General features: G+C 58.9%; 1 protein-coding gene across 11 annotated transcripts in view; it reads right to left on the bottom strand.

Moving 5' to 3' along the window:
- The window catches only part of ELFN2 (extracellular leucine rich repeat and fibronectin type III domain containing 2), a 59,494-nt gene that overhangs the window by 16,285 nt on the left and 23,826 nt on the right, over positions 1 to 19,383 (bottom strand). For 8 of the 11 annotated variants that reach the window (XM_032346362.1, XM_032346361.1, XM_032346359.1 and 5 more), the window contains one exon: positions 2,459 to 7,194. The exons of the other annotated variants lie outside the window; for them this stretch is intronic. The gene's annotated coding sequence lies outside the window, so the exon portion shown is untranslated. The remainder of the gene's footprint in view (positions 1 to 2,458; positions 7,195 to 19,383) is intronic. 11 annotated transcript variants of the gene reach the window in all.

Below are 19,383 nucleotides of genomic sequence, written 5' to 3'. Positions count from 1 at the left end.
ATTCTCACTCCTAGAATGCTCCTCCCTCAGTGTCTGCACAGGCCACTACCCCCACTTCATTCCGGTCTCTACTCAACTGCTCGCCTCAAGCCCACCTTCCCTAACACCAAACGTGGCTTGGCTCCCTTCAGAGCACTCAGCAATGCCAGACATCACTTGGTTATTTATTATCAGCTGCCCTCCCCACCCACCCCCCATCATGAAATCAAAGCAGGCTTTATTTTGTTCACAACTATAATTAACCTCCATGCCTGGCACAAGGGCAGACATGCAGCAGGTGCTCAGAACATGGTGTGTGGAATGAGAGCTCAGGGTTAGGGGCGGGGACGGAGGACAGACAGAGATCCTGGGGTCCCCGACTCCACTGAGTCAGGATGTCACATATCAGAAGGAGGGGCCCCACTGATGGGGTGCTCATGGGGTGCAGGAAATGCACTGAGCCTTCCTGTTAGCCTCATGAGTCCCCCTTATGCTTCTCATCTATAGATGCCCAAACGGGTTCAGAGAGATACAGTGATCTGCCCAAGACCACACAGTGGGGGATTCTGGGCCCACCTGAGCTCTTAGAACTACCAGACTTTTCCCAAATTCCTGCAGAGGTAACATTCCCCAGCTTGCATGCCACCGGTGACAGGGATCTCAGCATCCACCGGCAGCTACTTACACCCTTCTTGAACAGATCTGATGGTTACAAATTTCTTCTTCTATTACAGAGCCAACTCTGACTCCTTGTACCTCTGTTCATTGGTCCAAGTGCTTTCTGGAGCCACTGAGATCAAGGCCAATATCCCCCGCTTCAAGGCCCCACCATTATGTCACACCCCTACAATCCACTTCTCTAGGCTACACAGCCTCACGTCCTGTCTTCCTCTTCCTCCACTGGGGTTTCAAGTCCCCAGCCCTTGGATCCAGCTGCCCCTCGTCTTGGATGTCACCCGAAGCCCTGGGCCCCTTCACACATTCCGCCGGGGAGCCCCAGTGCCCAGACCGTCCTCAGGCAGCTCTGGGCAATAGGAGTCTGTGCTGCCCCCCGAGGTGCCGGGCTCCGCCCATCACCCTTCCAGCACGTCTCGTTAGGCTCAGCCCTGCGCGCGGCTGTCCCCCATCTCGGGGGAGCTGGCTTCTGCCCCTTGAAACCTCAGCCCCAGCTCCCGGCTCTGCACCTTCTGGGGCTGGGCCAGCCGACCACGGCTGCACCTGTATCTGTGTCACAGGGGACACGGGGACCCGCTGCCCACTCGCCCACGTTCCTGACACCTGGGCGCGAATTCACTGCACACCTGCTGGGGGCCCAGCCCCGAAGCAGACGTGCACGCCTTGGCTTCACCGAGCTTCTGGCTCACCTAGAAGAGCTGAAGGAGAACGCCAAGCCACACCACCCCGCAGCGAGGGCTGAGAGCTATGGGGGGGCAGGGGAGGAGGAGGGGGTGCTACTTAATTGGGTTTGCACAGCTTCAATACATAAGCACCAGCCTCCAAGCCTGGTAGCCTTGGTCAGGGAAGGGGCCTGGCCTCATCTGCGGTGTCCTGGGCTGTCACATCACACTGCTGGCTGGTTCACTGTGTGACCACGGGCCGGTCAGCGCCTTGTCCCTCTGGGCCTCAGTTTCCTCATCTGTGCAGGGGGAGAACAGCTGCGCACTGGTGTCTCTCTGGTTTACCGGGAAACCACCCCCTTCACGAAAGCCCTCTGGAAACTCCCCACCGAGTCGTCACCCGTGAACACAGCTGCTCCTGGGGCTGTCACGCCCATCATTAGCACCTGCGTCATGTCCACGCCTCAGTGGGAGGAGGTAAGAAGGAAGATGGGAGGGTTTTTACCAAAAGGCTCTGGTCTTGAAAAGCTACCCAGAAAAACTGACCACAGAGGCCTGACACCAATTCTGTGGAGAGCGCTTCACAGATGGGCCACTGCCCAGCCCCGAGCAGCCCAGACCCCGGACCACCTACCGCCAGGCCCTGGAGGGGAGCATGGGATCCTCCCGCCCAAAGCCAAGGGTGACCTGTGTTAAAAGTTCGCCTCCTAGTCCCACCCCAGGGGTTACCTCTGGCTTTCCCAGAATCCTCCAGGCTATTCAGAGAACTGCCTTTCCCAGCTCACCCCTGCCTCCAGCTGATCCTTGCCCTCCCCTGACATACCCACCTGTCCCCTGCCCCCTACCTGACCCATCCCCCAACCTGACCCCTGACCCCCTCCCTGGGTCCCTGCCTCCCTGGCTGACCTCTGCACCTGGTCCCCACCTCCCCCACCTGACCCCAGCCTCCCAACTTGGCCCATGACCCCCCCCACCTGGCCCCTGACCTCCCCATACCTAGTCCCTGAACCCCCCCCACCGGGCCCATGAACTCCCCCCCCCCACCTAGTCCCTGACCCCCCCACCTGGTCCCTGCTGGCCTCTTGAACTTGGCTCCAGCAAACCCCAGGCCCCGCTCAGCTGCAACCCCGGGCACTACTCACCAGTCTCCACTGGACCCGCTCTTTCACCAGTGCCTGCACACGCGCGGCTGCCTCTGCCTGCATGGCCTCCATTCATTCATTCAATAAACATTTATGGAGCACCTACTATGTACCAGGCACCGGCTAGGCCTGCCCTCCCAGCTCTGCCTCCTCCGCCTGCTTCTCCTCCAGGGCCCCAAGGGGTGACCAGTCCCTGCCTTCCAACACCCTCAGGGCAGTCCCAAGGCGGGGTGGCCCACGAGGAGCCCACCGGGAGAAAGAGAGGCTCCGGGGGGCGCCAGGGGCGGCCCGCTGGGAGGCAGCCTGGCGGGGGAGGGATGGGCAGCCTGGGGCAAGGGGGAAACAGAGTCCTGGCTCCCTCCCGGGCTGGGCCTAAGCACCTCTCACGTTAGCTCGTTTGCCCTCCGCACAACCTCAGTTACCATTCCCACTTTACAGAGGAGGAAACTGAGGTCTCACAACTCCTACACAGGGGCTTTGACCCTCCGTGGCACCAGGATCTGGGTCAAGAGATGCTGTGGGATCCTGTTTCATCTGGATAGTGCTTTCAAAACTTTTTTTTTTTTTAATTGAGTTGCCAATATTGAAAACTTCCGTGACTTCATTTCAAAAATCCCGGTTTCTCATGGAACAACCTGGAAGTTCTGGCTGCCCAGGATCTGCATCTCTGCGAGGATAGAGCAAATGCCCATCCTCCTCCCTGCCTGTCTGGCTGCGCTGCCCTCTGGCCCTGGCGCACTGGAGCTTGGGAGACCAGCCAAAGAGGGAACCTCAGCATGGGAATAGTTAGAATCCCAGCCTTGAGGTGGGGGGATCCCACGAGCCTCCTGGTCTGGGGCCCAAGAGCACCTTTGTCCCTGTCTCCCTCTTCTGTGGCTCTGGGACAGACAGCAAACACCCACTAGCTCTAAGCAGGCCCACGGGGGGAGGGGGACCCCAAGCGAGGGAAGCAACCATATACTCTCCCAGATCTGCTTGTCATCCTAGGGAACCAGCTCTCTAATGATGCTGCCTGGGTTCCTGGGGCAGGTTCAGGGTTCCTGCTGAGGTTTGAGGTTTACTCGCTCCAAACACAATTCCTACCCCATAAAACACTGCCAGCTAAGCCTGCTGTGCACACCAGGAGGCCCGAGGCCTCCGTTGCAGAAGCCACACCCCGCAGACAGCTTTAAGTTCACCCCCTCAAAAGTAGAGCCTGCAGCAAAGGGCCCTGGGGTTTCTGGAATGGCCACTTGCTCCCACCCCTCTCCCCACAGACTTTGAGTTCCCCTAACTCTGCTCACCTGGGACACCTGCCCGCCCTCCCACTGCCTGTTGCAGGTCCAGCACCCAGGGCCTGTAGCCAGCCAAGGATGCAGCCCAGCCCAACATTGAATCAGGCAGAGGCAAGGGGACCCTCTCTTGGCCCCGGGGTAGCTTCTCTGGAGCGGGTGAGGGAGCCCCCAGGGGCCTGCAGCTGTAGCCTCGGAGAACAAGGAAGCTCTGTCCATGCTGGAAAAGCCCCGGAAATGCGGGGCAGGGTTGGGGGGGCACCCCATGACTGCCGGCTGCGTAGAAACCATGGCCCAGGGCGCGTGGCCACCAAGCCACCCTCCAACAGCATGGGTCTGTCATCTCGGGGGGGGGGCGGTCCTCTGATGATAAGGCTGAGCCTCAAGAGTCCTATCCCTAGCTACAGTTCCTTCGTCCTGAAACTCAAGGGCAAGCCAGGGATACCGGTGCCCCCTCCCGTTCTGCTGGAAGGGCGGGCCACGTCCAGCTCCGATCCTAGCTCTGCCACCGACCCCACAGCGTGGCCGCCTGAGTCTTAGCCTCCTTTTCTGTACAATGAGACTAGAAGGGCACCACCTCGGAGGGTGGTGAGTGAACAGCTACGGAGCAGAGTCTGGCCCACAGTAAGTGCTCAATAAACTCAGCTGCCCCTAGTATGGTCATGGCACTCTGGCTTTGGGGGAGGCGGGGGGCGGGGGTACCCAGCACACAGCAGGTCCTCACCACCCACTGCCCTATGGATGGCAGCCAAGAAGGGAGGAGGCCTGGCCCCCCAACAGTGTCTTCCTTTCAGTCTGAAGGGCAACACACCCCTCTTAACCTGCCCCTGTCCCCTCTCGCAGGTCCGGCCCCCCAAAGGCCTGCACCCACCCCCGCCTTCTGCCTGCTCCCCAGCCTCGGTTTCTCTCCCATTGCCAAAGCACAAGGGCTGTTATAATTAACGGATTATCTCAGTGCGACAGCTGTGGTCCTTTGAAAATTGGGTTGAATAACAAGATCCTGGCGTATGGTAATTTCTTTTCATCTCCTGCTCCCCCTTTCTCTCTCCCTCACTTTAGCCTTGTTACGCATGCAAATGCTCTTCCCAAATATCTTCCTCCTCGGGCTGGCATGGCAAGGGGACAGACTAGGTTCGGCTTGCTGGCCAATGACTTGTGGGAACTGACCCTTCTGGGCCCCTCCCGTGGGTCTGGCACGGGGCAAAACGCCTGACACCTATGACTTGTGCCCTCCCCCTCCAGGGCAGGGCAGTCTAAAGTCCCTACATCTGGCTTCTCCTCCTACCTCCCCTGCCCTCCTCCTCCACAGGGGCCTCCCCTGAGGTCCAGGTCCTGGCCCTCAAACAACCCCCCAAAGCCTGCTCCCGCCCCCTACCCAGCATCTCGGCCCCTCCCGAGGCTTCTGTTATCCCTTAGGTGCTGACCAGGCCCAAACCCCCCTACCCCAGCTGCCTCCTGTCCCCTTCCACTGTCCGCCCACTGCCCACTCCTGCTTCTGCCCCGAGCCAGCCAGAAGCCCGCAGCTGCCCAGCCCCTCAACACCTGGAAAGCTGCTGTGTGCGCCCTCCCACTGCTCTGCCCTGGCTGCCTCAGCCTCCTTCCTTGCCCAACATGAATTTCTCAATCAGCATCCTCACTGGTCTGTCTCCAATCTAATGGCCCCATCATTCAGCCATCACCCAGCAGAGGACGAGCCTCCTAAAGGCTAAATCTGAGGGTAGCACTTCCGTCCTCCAAAGTCTACTGATCTGGTAAGATTCTAGCAGCAGACCTCGAAAGCCAGCCCCTGGGGTCCTGCGGAGCGGGTGCCTGCTCTCTCCTCTCCTGCCCTCCTGCTTTCTCAGCCAAGTCAACCAGCCTGGTTAGGGTCCCTCCTGTGGGTTCCCGCAGCCCGTAGGGTTTTCTCCCATCACCACCAGACTCGGAACTGCTCTTTTTACCCCTGGGCTGAGTTCTTTGAGGGAGGGCCTGATTCCCCAGGAAGGCCCAGCACCAAGCACCCAGGAGGTAATAAATATTTGGTAACGACTGAATGAAGGAGGCCTGCCCTCTCCCTTGATAGATAAGAACACCGAGGCTCAGAGTAATTAACAACTTGCTCAAGATCACACCATTTGTGCAAGACAAAAACCAGGATTTGAACCAGGTCTGGACTCCAACGCCAGCCTTTTCCATTTCCTAGAGAGGGCTGCAGGGGTCACCCTCTGCACAGATCTCTGGGAAACTGAACCTCCCTCCAGCCTCCGCTGGACAATAAGAGATGGGGCTCCCTGCTCAGGCCATCACTTCCTTGAGTTTGACTGTCAGCTAGCCCCATGACTCCCAGGGCCTCAGCCTGCTCATCTGTAAAGTGGGAAGGAGCCCCCCTGCCTCACCCCATCACAGGGGGTGACCGAGGGAGCAGAAACTCCGGTCTTGGAGAAAGTCCATCCGGCTAATAACATCTGGGGGTCTTCCCACCCTCACCTCAAACCCGACTGCGTTGCCCCTTGGGAGGCACTCCTCAGAGCTTGGGGTTGGGTCGGGGTAGGGTTCCTAGGATGGGAGACATCACACAGGACAGAGAAATTCCTCAGGGAGAGCCAGTGAGAGAAGCGCAGGGAGTCTGGGCAGCAGATCGTGACCCTGAGCGAGAGCTTCCCTCTTGGCCTCCACGTCCTCATCTGTGAACTGGGCCCATTAACGCCCACTTTACAAGGCTGCAAAGGGGACTAACCATGCAAAGTGCCCAGCACGGGGTGGACACTGCCAAGGCCACAAGGTGCTATGGAAATGTGATCGTGCAGTGTAACCCCGGGGAAAAGGAGAGGAGAGGGGGCAAGACAGAGCAGGACCATTCATTCCTGATTCTCTACCCTCAACAGCCCACCGAATAGAGCTCACACCCCAACATGTCGCCCTTGGGCCCCTCCCCCAGCCAGCTCATACCCCATGACGTCCCTTCATAACCTGGGCAGCTGTTCCTGAGCCTGGGATGCCATTCCTACCCTTTTCCACCCCCTGTAGCCCAGACCTCATGCCTCTTACTCCAAGAAGCCTTCAGATTTCCTCTGTGCGGGGAGAACACTCGTCTCCCCGCTCTGCCCCCACCCCTTGATTCCATCCTCATGGAATCCAGGAAGGATCCTAGAGATCGTCTCACCCCACCTCACCTCCCTCCTGTTGTACAGATGGGTAAACTGAGGCACGGACGAGGGACAGCAGCTCTCCAGGGATACAGTTGAACCCAGGCATCTCTGCTGCTTCCAGCCCTGCATGCAGCTTCTCTCCTGGTGCCGAGCCGTTCAGCCCTTACCAGTCTTCTCCAAGCCCCACCGCCCCCAGCCCGGAGCTACCTGAGGACGGGACCCCATCTTCCTCTCTGCTCCCCAACCCCAGTGCCTAGCCTAAGGCCTGGCGCATAGTAGGCACTCAGTAAATGTCTGTTGAATTGAATTGCGCTCAGGGCGGCCAGTCGTCTCTGCTCTGTAAGAAAAGCATAGAGTTAGTGGAGCTGTCCCTGTGGCAACAGGGGTGGGAACCAAGCTGGTGGGGGCGAGGAGTCCGGCCTGCCCCCCGAGGACCCCAGGGGCCCTGAGAAGCAGAGCGGGGGATGAGAAAATAAGTCCAAGTTGTGCCCCAACAGGCAGCATGGCCCTGGCCAAGTCAGGGCACCCCGGGGCCTCAGTGGCCTCAGCTGTCCAACGGAGAGGACACTCCAGTCCCCCATAGGCTCTGAGGACTGTCTGGGACAAGAACCAAAAGAGACGGGAGGAGTGTAAACACTGACTCCCAGCTCACAAGCGTCCAGCGCTCTGTGCCTGACACATGAAGCCGGATGAGACTTCTACCCAGTTCTACAGATGGGGAGACTGAGGCTCAGACAAGGGCAGCTTGTCCGAGGCCACGCGGCCCACGCCGTGGGGCCCATGTTGTGAACACAGTCTCTCTGCAGAGCTGGAGGGCAGTGGGGTAGAACCAGCCCCAAAGACCTTGAACCCACCAATAGGGGGCCCGAGCCCAGGCCCAGACCGGCAAAGATTCTCCAGGCAAAAGGCCCAGCGTGAGCCCCAGAGCCGCGAAGGGCAAGATGAGAAGCCACCTTCTCCCCTTCCCATAGGGGCGAGCTCTGATTCCACAGCCCCCAGGGGGTTCAAAGCCGTCCTCAGATGCAAAGGCTGCAAAGGCCTCTTTTGCACAAGGCCCTGGTGTTAATATAGATCGGGAGAGACTATAAATACCCAGCCAGGCCAAGCACGGCAGAGGACTGCACCGGGACCAGCCCAGTAGGGGCTCTAACCCCAGCCTTGCCCCACAGCCCTCCCCCCACCCTGGGACCTCAGTCTCCATAGGCTACACTCTGACCAGGACAGCTCGAGTTCTTTAACCCAACAGGCTACAGTTCTGTGGCCCAGCCAGGCCAGCGAGGCAGGGCAGAGGGTGGGGGCGCCTTTCCAGGCCCAGAGCGGAGATGTGGGAAGGAAAAGAGGAGGCCACGAGACAGCCGCCCCCTGGATGCACCTGGGACACCTGGCCTAGAGCTCAGGAGCCCAAGGCAGGGGCCCAGACAGTAGCCACCCGTTCAGTCCTTCCCTCGATCCCTCCTCCAGCCACCTTGAGAGTACCTCCCGCTGGGAGCCAAGGACCCACAGCCAGGACAGAGCCTCGGGTGGGAGGCCTAGCGCGGAAGCCTGCAAGATAAATGAGCACGCCGCCCCTGCCCCTGCCCCTGCCCCTGCCCAGGCCTGCACAGGGACCATCCTCTGGTTCCCATGCCCCGTCCCAGCCGGCATCACGGGACACCGGTTTTACACCTGCCTTCTGCCTGGACCATGACCTTGTCAAGGACAGAGACGGGGAGGGCGGTCTCACTCACCCTGCAAACCCCGGGTCCAGCAGGGCACCCAGGAGGCACTCCATCAATGTTCACAGGCTCAAAGGATGACTAAGGTGCCATGGGGGCGCAGAAAGGGTACCCACGCGCAGGGCTGTGATGTGGCCCAGGGGAGGTAGAAAGGCGGGGAAGGGAGCTCACTGTGCCCAGCACAATTGTGTGCCAGGCCCGCATACTTGACACACAAGAGCCATGCTGTTATGCCTCCCTAGAAGGATGAAGAGACGGAGGCAGACAGAGGCTCAGGGATGTGTCCAAGGACCCAAGGCTACAAAGTAGCCCAGCACCCAGAGCCCCCCAGTACCCATGAGACAGGGCCGGTGCAGGCCGACTCCCAGGACAGCTGTTACAAACAATAAGAGACGTCATTTGCAGAGCCCAGGACCCCCAGAGGCCTGATATCCAGGCGAGGGGTTAGTGTCCCATTTTCTCATCAACACGTTGAAACAGCCCCAAGAGGCAGACAGACCCTCACAAGCCAAGCAGAGACACTATCGCTCCGAGAGGTGGTGTGGGACCCTCCACCTCCGCCTCCTCTGAGATTCATGGTCAAAGGCTGCAGACCTGGGCCCAGGCCCGACTCTGTGCCGGCCGGCTGCTGAGCTGGGCAGGGACCAGCCCTCCTTGAACCTCAGCTTCCCCAAGACCCATCTCCTCTGCCCCACGCCGCTGCTGCGTGGAGCCACGGGGTAGACCGAGGAAAGACGCTCCCCACCCCCTTACCAACTGTACAGTGCTGTCCGTCATCAAGGGAATGAACTGTCTCTGTTATTCTCTCCTTGGCCTTTCTCAGCCATCTCTGCCCTCCTTTCTAAAAGGCTACGAGAGTTTGTGTCAGCTATTTGCACAGTGCCCGTCCCTATGCTCAGGGCCCAGGGACCGGGTACTCTCTTTATGCCTCTCCTGATTCTCAGAGAGGTGAAGTGACTTGCCCAAGATCACACAGTCAAACAGGAGTGCACTTAGCCATGACACGGGACATCTGCCCCGGAGCGTCTGTAAATTCAGCCCTGGTGGCCGCTCGAGCCCTCCCTGGAGCATGAATGCCCACCTGCTCCCCAGTTTATCCGACTTGCCAGATGTATGCAATATTCATATCCCCATCAGCTCACACACCCCTCTCCAAAGCCCTGGGAGCCCCATTAATCATTCAGACACACCTGCATATTCATTAACTTCCGAATTAATACAGGGCCCCTTATTACTTCGGGCCTGCTGCCTGCATTAAAGACACTTCGACTTCATTCATTATTAAACTCCCCAGACAAATGATCACATCCCTCCTTCAGAGGGGGGCGGGGCCCAGGCCCCGAGCCAGCAGGTTTGCTCCCAGCACCAGCTGCTGGGTGACCTTGAACCTGGCCCTCACCCTCTCTGGGCTATCTGCATGGTTACCTGGTAAAACCACGCAAAGGACAGTCTCTAAGCACTGCTAGGGCTCATCGAAGTTGGCCCCATCCCATCCTTCTGCAGACTCTTCTGCCGCTTGCCTGCACTTCTGTGCCTCTCTCCGGCTCCCACGATTCACGTAACTCTAGTCTCCACAAAACAGGAGCCCGTCCCCACGACAGTTTTCCTGGTCCTCCCCCACCAGTGGCCTCCCCTCCTGCCCCTCAAGGATAAGGTCTGCCCCCGCACTGAGCTGGCTGGGCAGGTCACGACCTGTCCCAGATCAGAGAGGCCGTGTCCCAGGTCTTGTGCTAAGTCCTGCATCATCCCAGCCATTTTCGAACAATTTCCACTTTACAGATGGGAACACTGAGGCCAGTGGGGCCACGGCCAGCTCTCTGGGAAATGCTGGCGCCGGCTGCAAACCTGGGTCTTTCTCACTTGGAGTCCTGGACTCCTCACCATTGCACCTGCCCCCTGAAGGTGTGATGCTTGGCCACCACTTGCGCCGGCTTGGCTCTCCCCTGCCTGGTTTCTCTGCCCGCCGATCCCTGCCTCTTGGAGCGGTGGGCAACATGGACCAAAGCCCCCATTCCCCGGCAGGTGCCCTGATCTATCTCCATCACGCCTGGCACTGGGCAGAGCCATGAATGAAGAGGCGAGGATGTCACCGCTGGCTCTGTCCCGCCTTCTGCCTCCCTGCCATGGGCGCCTCCTTGCAGGGCTGCTTCCTACACACCCCGGGGCCCGAGGCTTCGCTCCCTGACCCGCCGGCTGTGTGACGGTGGGCCCATTACCAAACTTCTCTGGGCTCAGCCCCATCGTCTGAATCACACTTGACTCTGCCCTCTGCCTTGTCCACCCTTCACCTCCAATCCATCCCGACATCTGTCCAGGCCGCACATCTGTACATCCGAGCCACTGACGGCTCTTACTCAGACCACAACCGCCTCCCAGGGTTTCAAGCGTCCCCCAAGCTCCTCCCCACCCCTCTGCTCATCTGCCAGAGAGCCTCTCGAAATGCCGTCTATCATGGACCCATAGAGAGACCCTCTCTTAAAACACTTCCAGAAGCTTCCATGGTTCCCAGACTGAAGCCATAAATCCTCCTGAAGGTCAAAGCAGCTGTGGGCTGAACTGCCCACGGCAGACCCTCCCTCCAGCTTTCTTCCAAAGCGGCTCTCCCCTCTCCCACAGGGACTCTCTCTCCATACTTGTCCGTGGCAGGTGTCCGTCCCCTCTCCACCCCCCCCGCACCCCCAGCACCACTGGGGCCACCGGCAAACACAGTGTGCTCGCCACTGGGGCTCCAGCCCCACGCGGGTCAGCACAGTGATCCTGGGGCCTGAACAAACACCTCGGTCAAGTCAAGACAGCAAACCCACAGGGCTGTGGTCAGGGCCAACAGGGAGCCTGGTAGACCACAGGGGAGACCTCACCGCTCTCGGTCCGTGTGCACACACAGCTCCCCACCTCCCAGGACGAGAGGATAAAGCACCTCAGACCCCTTCCTCAAATGAGGAAACTGAGGCTCAGAAAGACAAAGTGGCCCCCAAGGTCACTGCTGATAAGTGGCCCTCACCACATGCCAGACCCCCATAGGCCTTTTACACGAATGAACTGTCAACCCTCTCCCCAGCCCGGTGGGACAGGCCCTGTTAACTATACCCATTTGAGAGATGAGAAAACTGAGGCCCAAAGCAGTGATGCCGCTTGCCCAAGGGCACAGAGCTAGGAAGGAGAAGAGTCTGAGACCAAGCCGTGGCCATAGAGTCCTTCTGCCCCTCCAGCTTGGCTCAAATCCTCCCAGGCCCTCCTCGGCCAGAGGCGCTCAGGGTGGGAGGCATCCCAGCTCCAGCCCGGCTCCTTGGTGGCAAAGCCTTGAGCCAGACCCTCCCTGTCGGGCCCCGATTTCTTCGCCTAGAAGGGGGTGGACAAGATGCACAGAGCAGAAGCACGTTATCCACGCGCCTGTGGGCCTAGAGCTCCCCAGGCGCTGGGTCAGCAAACTGGTCTCCCTTCCGCAGGGGTAGGAGACCCCGGGTGGGACATGGTAGGGAGTTCACTCAGGGTCCGGGGACAAGCAGGGTGCAAGGCCCTGCCTGTCGTCTTGGAGCAGACCGCAGTGCCAACAGGCGGCCCGAAGAGAGGCCAAGGAGACAGTTGGCTGCTCCCCAGATGCCGAGGCTGCTTATTAACTGGGAGGGCTTGGCGCTTGGAGGACCTGCGGCCACCCATGGAGGCTGGGGATCCCCGCAGGGCGCTGCACTCTGCCAGCGAGACGGTCCACATCTACTGAGTGCCTACTGTTTACCTGGCCCGGGATGCCGGCCACATTATGATGGAGAAAGAAAGATGAGCGAGAAACTCATGCACCAGTGGAGACTCAGGCAAACGGAAACCCAACACACACACACACACACACACACACACACACACACACACACACACACACACAAGATTACTGCTTCTAAGGAAACCCTCCTCCCAATTATTCTGTAAAATAAATAACCAGCCTCTAATTTCTCATATTAAAAAAAAAAAAAAAAAAAAAAAAAAAAACCTCAGTTGTTACAGATTGGAGCTGTAGAGGGAGGTAACAGCCCCAGCCTTCTGGATGTCTTCTCTCCACCCTCCCAGTGAACTCCGTGAACACACTTGGGTCCAGGACCAAAGCCACTGTGTGTGGGGACCACCCCCCTCCCCCAGTGAAACTCACTCCTTCCACTTTTTGACCCTCTGGGGGACGTCATAGACGGTCAGAGCTGGACGCTCCCTTAGCCCGTCCAGGCCCCAGGCATAGAACACAGAAGGAGACTGAGGCCTCTCCTTCTGAGGGGGGTCCCCTCCTGTCCCACCCACCAAAACACGACTGCTCCTCCAGGCTGTGTCCCCGATCTAACCACAGCTGCTCTCTCTTACCCGTGCCTTCAGATGCCCCAGACCTGCCAGGCCAGGTCAGCTTCTGGAACAAGCCCACACCTGCCCACATGTCTCTTCCTGGTCAAGGTCACCACCACCCACCAGCTTGCTCCGGACACAGACCCTGGCACTATCCTCAACTGCCTCTCCCCCCACCCCGCCCTGGTAGATGATCTGCCACTTCTGTCCTCAAAATGTCCCACATTTGTCCTTTGCTCCCCACCTCACCAGGACTGTCCAGCTGCCCACGTGGCCTTCTCCAGCCCCTCCATAGAGCAGCCCAAAAGAGTCTTCCAGAGAGCAATGCTGAGGCTTCCTCTCCTGCTCACAGTCTTTCCGGGGCTCCCTGAAGGCCCAGGGCTAAAGCCCAAGCTCTTTGCTGATGTGAGATGCTTCTGTAAGAGGTGCTGTACGTTCCCCACCTCCTGCTCCAGACTCAGCCCCTCTCACATCCTCCGCCCACCCCACCCCACACTGGCACTGGCACCCCCTTCTCCCTGCACTCGCTCCCACACTGTGAACCCCAACCGTCTCTAGCTCGGGCATCGCCTCCTCCAGGAAGTCTGCCCTGAACCCTAGGTCTGGCTTCACCATTCCACAGCAACCCTGTGTTCACCAGCACCAAGTAGCGTCCCCCTAAACAGTCACCATCTCCCTTTCAGAGGGCCAAGACAGCACCACCTCCCCTCTGTGTCCCCATTGCCAGCAGGCAGACTGATGCAGAAGAGGTGCCTGGGGAGTGAGACTGAAAAAGCAAAAGAAGCAAAAAGAGCAAAAGACCCACAGAGCACCCCCAAGAGGTGCGTCACTCCCAGTTGGTCTCTGTCCCCACCCCCCACCTCCCCACTTGCTGAGGCATGCTCATTTTTACTACTGCTGACAAGATAGCCTCCCAGCCCCTTACCACTGTTGTTATGACCATTAGGGCCTCTACCAACCCTGCAGCTCCCATGTCCACCCTGGTCTCTGCCCACTCAAGGCAGCGTGGTCAAGCAGGTACAGAGAAGCTGGGAAAGGAGCCCTACCATGGCCTGACAGAACAGAGCTTACAGGGCCCATGGGGCCCCCATTAACAGATGAGAAAGCTAAGGCTCTGAGAACGAGCAGCTGACCTGAATTCTCCCGCCTGGTAGGACCAGCCAGAGGCTGACTCCTGCCCCCCTGTGCCCTCGTGCTGGACCCAAGAGCTTTCAACACGGAACGAGCAGAGAGAATATTCACGGAGCCCGCTGGGCTGGGCATCTTTGGAGGCCGCAGCCATGAAGGATGGTACATGCCAAGTCTGGGGGTCCCTTGCTCTGTACCCCTCCCAGCTGCATGGCCTAGGGCAGACTGAACCCTCCTCGGAGCCCATTCCTCACCTGTCCCTGTATTTCAAGGCTGCCCTGCAGGCGTGCGGCGTTCAATCACATTGTCATGACCACGGCCAACGAACTAGTTCACCATAGAGTGTCCCGGAAGCCCGGCAGATTCGCTCACCCAATCCTCACAAAGACTCCATAAGAGGTGGGTTCGAACAGTCTCCCCATTTTGCAGACAACAAAACGGAGGTGCTGGGTCCAAAGACGCCGCCCAAAGCCAAGCAGCTGGAAGCGAGGAGCCAGGCGCACAGTGCTGGGGACAGAAAGCGTCGCTAGGGGTGGGTGTTCGCTAATGATGTTAATTCCTTCCTGGCTCAGACCTTCCCTTTCATCCTTCAAAGGCTCCCCGAATCCATGGGCCCCCTCTCCCGCCTCCTCCGTGCAGCCACCTGCTGCGTCTTCTTCCCCTCCACAGAGCAGAACTCTCTTGTCCTCTATAGCCTCCCCTTCCACTGAGCCTGCCCGGGGCTCTCGACCGCCCTCCCTCCTCGCCTTTGTCTCTGGCTCGTGAAAGTCCCCCAGGCAGGCGCAGTCTCCTAACGGCCCACCCAGACTACCCTGCCTCCGCCCACCCTCTGCCCAGCTGCCCAAGGAAACTTCCGGAAGCACAGCAGGCTTGTGGGTCACTGCCCTGCTCAGAAGCCTCTGATCGCCTCCCTGGTTCTGACTGCGGCATTCAAGACCTCTCGTGATCTGTCTTGGCCGTGTCTCTGCAAATCTGCCCTCCAACACCACCCTGTAACCCGGGCGCCCATCAGAACAAACCACTCCCGGCAGCATGGCAACAAACCACACACACATGTGCCCACACGTACACTGGGCCTCCCTGGCTCCTCTCTTGATCCTTCCTGCAGCCTTGATCCCACTACCAGCCTCTCACCCGACCCCAGAGCGGCACTGCCCAGAAGTCCCCTCCCCAGCGCCTCAGCTTTTCCCACTCTGTGTTCCGTCCTGGGACACATCATCCACACCCGATTTCCAGGCGCCCAGCACGCTCCCCAGTGCAGGAAGGCGCACAGCCCAGACTCCTTCTCCTGGCCCGAAAGAAACTCCCAAGCCTTGCCTCCTCCCCAGTCTCCCAAATCCTCCTTCCCAAACCCCAGACCCAAGCACATGAGCTTCTCGCCCTCCTCTGAACTCAAGGAGTCTTTTCACACCTCTTGGCCTTTCCCCTTGAAATTCCCACAACCCCTTCTGCTCTGCCCCCACCTCATGAATGCTACTTTTTGTGCAGAATTCAGAGCCACCTCCTACAGGAAGCCCTCCAGTCTGCTGGGGCATCACTCACCCTAGTCGGCCTTTCCCCTTGGCTGTACGGTCCCTGATGGCAGGAACCATTCTCGTTGACCCCCAGACCCTCAGTGCCTTGCACAATGCTTGGCTCATACTAGATGCTTGAGAACTATCTGCCGAATTAATGCACTTCCCTCTTGTACCTTCCCGGAGCTCCAGGAGGCAGAGGGGACAAGTTCATGAGCCAACAAGGACCCGTGCGAATCTGCCCTCTCTCCACACCTGCGCCAGGCTCCAGCTGCACACCTGAGCTACCGCAGGGGGCGGCACCTTCCTCCCGGACACCCACCTCACCTGGCTGTGGGCTCCCAACAGGCCAGAATAAAACACACAGCCTTCCCAACCTCGTTCCTCGCCTTTCTGCTCACTCCCCAGGGCCCACCTGGTCCCCCAAGGTGCTGATCTCCCCCTATTCTGCAGCCTCGACGTCCCTCCAGGAAGCCCCCGAAATGGAACAACTCCATTCAGAGAAGACGACCCCCCAACCCACCAGTCCTCAGGCCCCTTAGCTCTCCTTCCCCACACCCCTGTCCCTAGCTCCAGGCTGACTGCAAATTCTAACCAGAGACAGACTCCCACAGCGTGTAGACAACCACCTTCATGGCCACAGGCCCAGGGACAACAGCGGGGACAGCCACTTCCTCCAGCCCTCAAGGCCCAGACACCTGTGTCTTCAGGGCCCCTCAGCCTCCTGGATAGACCAGGGCTGCGTTGATAGGGCTGGAAGATGGGTAGTCCTGAGGTCTTAAGACTTCCTAGCAGGTGTCTGGCAACAACCCCCTACCCGAGAAGCTCAGCCCACCAGAACCAGAAGAGGCTGTAAGCCTCTGAGCTGTCACCCATTAGACAAGATGACAGACTCGGGCCTAGAGAGATGCAGTGACCCCCCACGGCCTCCCCAGCTTCCTCCTAGCCCCGTTGTACCTGCCTATCGAGGGCAGCCTCTAAGTCCCTGGAGAGCAGAATCCCATCGGAATCCCCCCCAAGACCCCTACTAACTGGCCCAGAGCAGGAGTTCAGAAGTTCCCATGAACGAACAAATGAATGGGCGCTGGATTCAAATCCCCCCCTTCCACCCACTCCACCTGTAACTCACCCTGTCTTCTTCGCAAGGGGACCAAAAAGTAGAGATCAAATAAGGGCATTAGCCCAAAAGTGCCTTTAAAACCATACATCGGAGTGCCCTGGTGGCTCAGTCACTTGAGTGTCCGACTCTGGACTTGGACTCGGGTCGTAATCTCAGGGTCACGAGATCGAACCCCAAATCAGGCTCCGCACTCAGCAGGAAGGCGGCTGGAGATTCTCTCTCCCGCTCTGCCTTTCCCCTTGCCTCTCAAATAAATAAATAAATCTGAAAGAAACACACACACACATAAATCACGACACACCTGGAAGGGACTTCTAATTCCAAACACATGAAAACCAAGGCCGAGATGCTAGATTTCCTTCTTGTTCATTGAATGCCATCTCTCGTGCCCTGGGGCGGGCACGAGGCATCCACAGGGATCAGAACAGACGCTGTGCTGCCCTGAGGAAGCTCACAGCTGGAAAGGAGTAGTAATTACAGGAGACCAGTAATTGCAGGGGGGACGTGGGAGAGCCTGAGACTGCCAAGGCCAGGTAGGGGTGTCCAGTCAGGCCTCCTGCAGGAAGGACCATCTAGCTCTCAGGGCCATTAGAAACAAAGGGCCCCCAAGGAGCCAGGTCAACGAGCAAATAGGCCATGCCACACCACAAGCCGATGTCATCTCAGATGAGCTGTGTCACAAGCAGGACACAATCCCAGGAGGTGTGTGTTGCCACCATCCCCATTTTACAGATGAGGACATCGAGGCTGGGGGAGCTCAAGCAACATGCCTCAGGCCTCAGAGCTCTTGGGCAGCAAAACGGGTGGTCTCTGGGCCTTCTGAGGCCCCCACCATGGAGGCGGGGAACAGGGTCTAGAACATTCAGCCTCTGACCTAAGGGCCAAGCTGCACTGCCAGCAGCCGGGTGAGCTGTTCTCAGACACAGCAAGGCCAGTCCCAGCTGCCGCAGGCCAGGACAAGCACACAGTGGGCCGTCAGCAGATGGCCACAGCTGGATCTGAAGAAATCCCCGCACACAGCCCAAACAAACCTTCCAGACATGGGCACCGCCTCGTGCCGGGGAGGGGCGCAGCCGCTGGGAAGCATGAGGTTTCCTGGTAACTATCCGCGGCCCAGGCGGCCCTCCCCTTTAATGCATGCCAACGAAGGGCATAAATTTCTGCTTACTTAACTTCACAAATGCGAACAAGCTCATAAAAAATAAGTTATTCCTCCTCAGCGCCACAACACCCTTCGGCTGCTTAATTTTGTCTCTCCCCCCTCCCCCAACCTCCTCTTGTAAGGGAAGCGAAAGCTGCAGGTCTGGGGGTTCCCACCCCCAAGTGGGTCTGTCCTTCCTCCCCTCCACCCTCTGGGCTAGAAGGAGACACCTCCACAGAGGAATCTGAAGGCCCCTGGGGCGACCCTGCTCCAGCCCCCACAGCTGTGTGACCTGGGGTTCTGACTGAACCTCTCTGATACCACTGCCTCATCCACGGAGTCCGCTGGAATCACAGCTACACCCTGCCCGCCTCGGGCCGGTGTGAGGATCAAACAAGATAATCCCAGTAAAGTGCTTAGTTCGCTCCTGGCACCGAACAAGCCCTCAATAAATGTTAGCCCTTGTTATTATGTAAAGGAGAGCTAAATACCCCCCAGTTAATCCATTTGTCGAGTGTGCCTTCTGGGGCAAGCTGGCAGCTCCAAACACCGCCTACAGATCAGTTTTGTTGGCCCGATCACCGGTGAGAAAAACCCGAGCTTGCTGCCATAGCAGAGCCTGAGCGTCCATGTTGACCACAGGCCCCGCCATGCCCTATTGCCTCACTCGGACCGGATTCGAACCTTTAAGTGACCTGACCCCCGTAGGCCCCTGAGTTTGCCACCCCTGGTTGAAGCCCCTCCGAATCTTTTCCAACAGGTGAGTTCACTGAACACATCGTTAGGCCAGAGGACAGATGGGGAAACAGGCTCACAGAGGGCCAACGACGGGCCCACAGTCCCTGGGGGAGAGGCTATGGGATCAGACACGTGTCCCAGTCCCACTGTGCCAGCTCGAGAGACTCCTCCCTGTCACACAGAGGAGGAAATGGCCCATCAGCCTCGGGGCAGGAGAGACAGGCTTGGCCTCGGTGAGCTCAGTGTTTAGAGACCAGGTGGGCGGCAAAGTAGGAGGAAGGGCCTGTCCTGAGCCTCACCCCAACCTGGCAATGGGTGTGCCAAGCCAGGGCGGCACCCCGATGAGCCAAGAATGACTGTGGTCATTCGGTCATTCTTCCTCTCACATCAGTCTCAGATGGCCCCTGGAGGCCCCTCCCCAGTCAGTTCCAGCCGTTGTGCATTCCTTCGGAACCAGGCATGGCTCCCAGCTTTGCAGGTCGTGCCCCTGCAGAGCCCAGCATCAGAGGCTCCAAGGGTGGGGGATGGGGCTAGAGCTGGCCCATGCCCCTCGGGGCCCCTCCATACCCTCTCCCTTGAGGGCACCTCCAGGAAAGACCTCAGCCAGAAATTGCAGCCTGTTCATCCACACCAGCCCCTCTTCCGACGTCTCAAAGAATAAAAAGCCACAGCCCCAACCTGCTTCAGCCAGAATTACCACCAGCTACACCCCCGTGAGCCCCCATCTCACAGAAGTGGAAACTGAGGCCCAAGCAGGAAGAAGGATGGATTCCCTATGGTTCTACAAAGGGAAACAGGCCTTGCAAGACCTGTCTTGTGCAACCCTCCAGCCAGCACCAGCTGGGAAGAT

This window comes from Mustela erminea, chromosome 6, assembly GCF_009829155.1.
Source record: "Mustela erminea isolate mMusErm1 chromosome 6, mMusErm1.Pri, whole genome shotgun sequence".
Lineage (NCBI taxonomy): Eukaryota > Metazoa > Chordata > Mammalia > Carnivora > Mustelidae > Mustela > Mustela erminea.
This window is presented reverse-complemented; position numbering and strand designations above follow the sequence as displayed.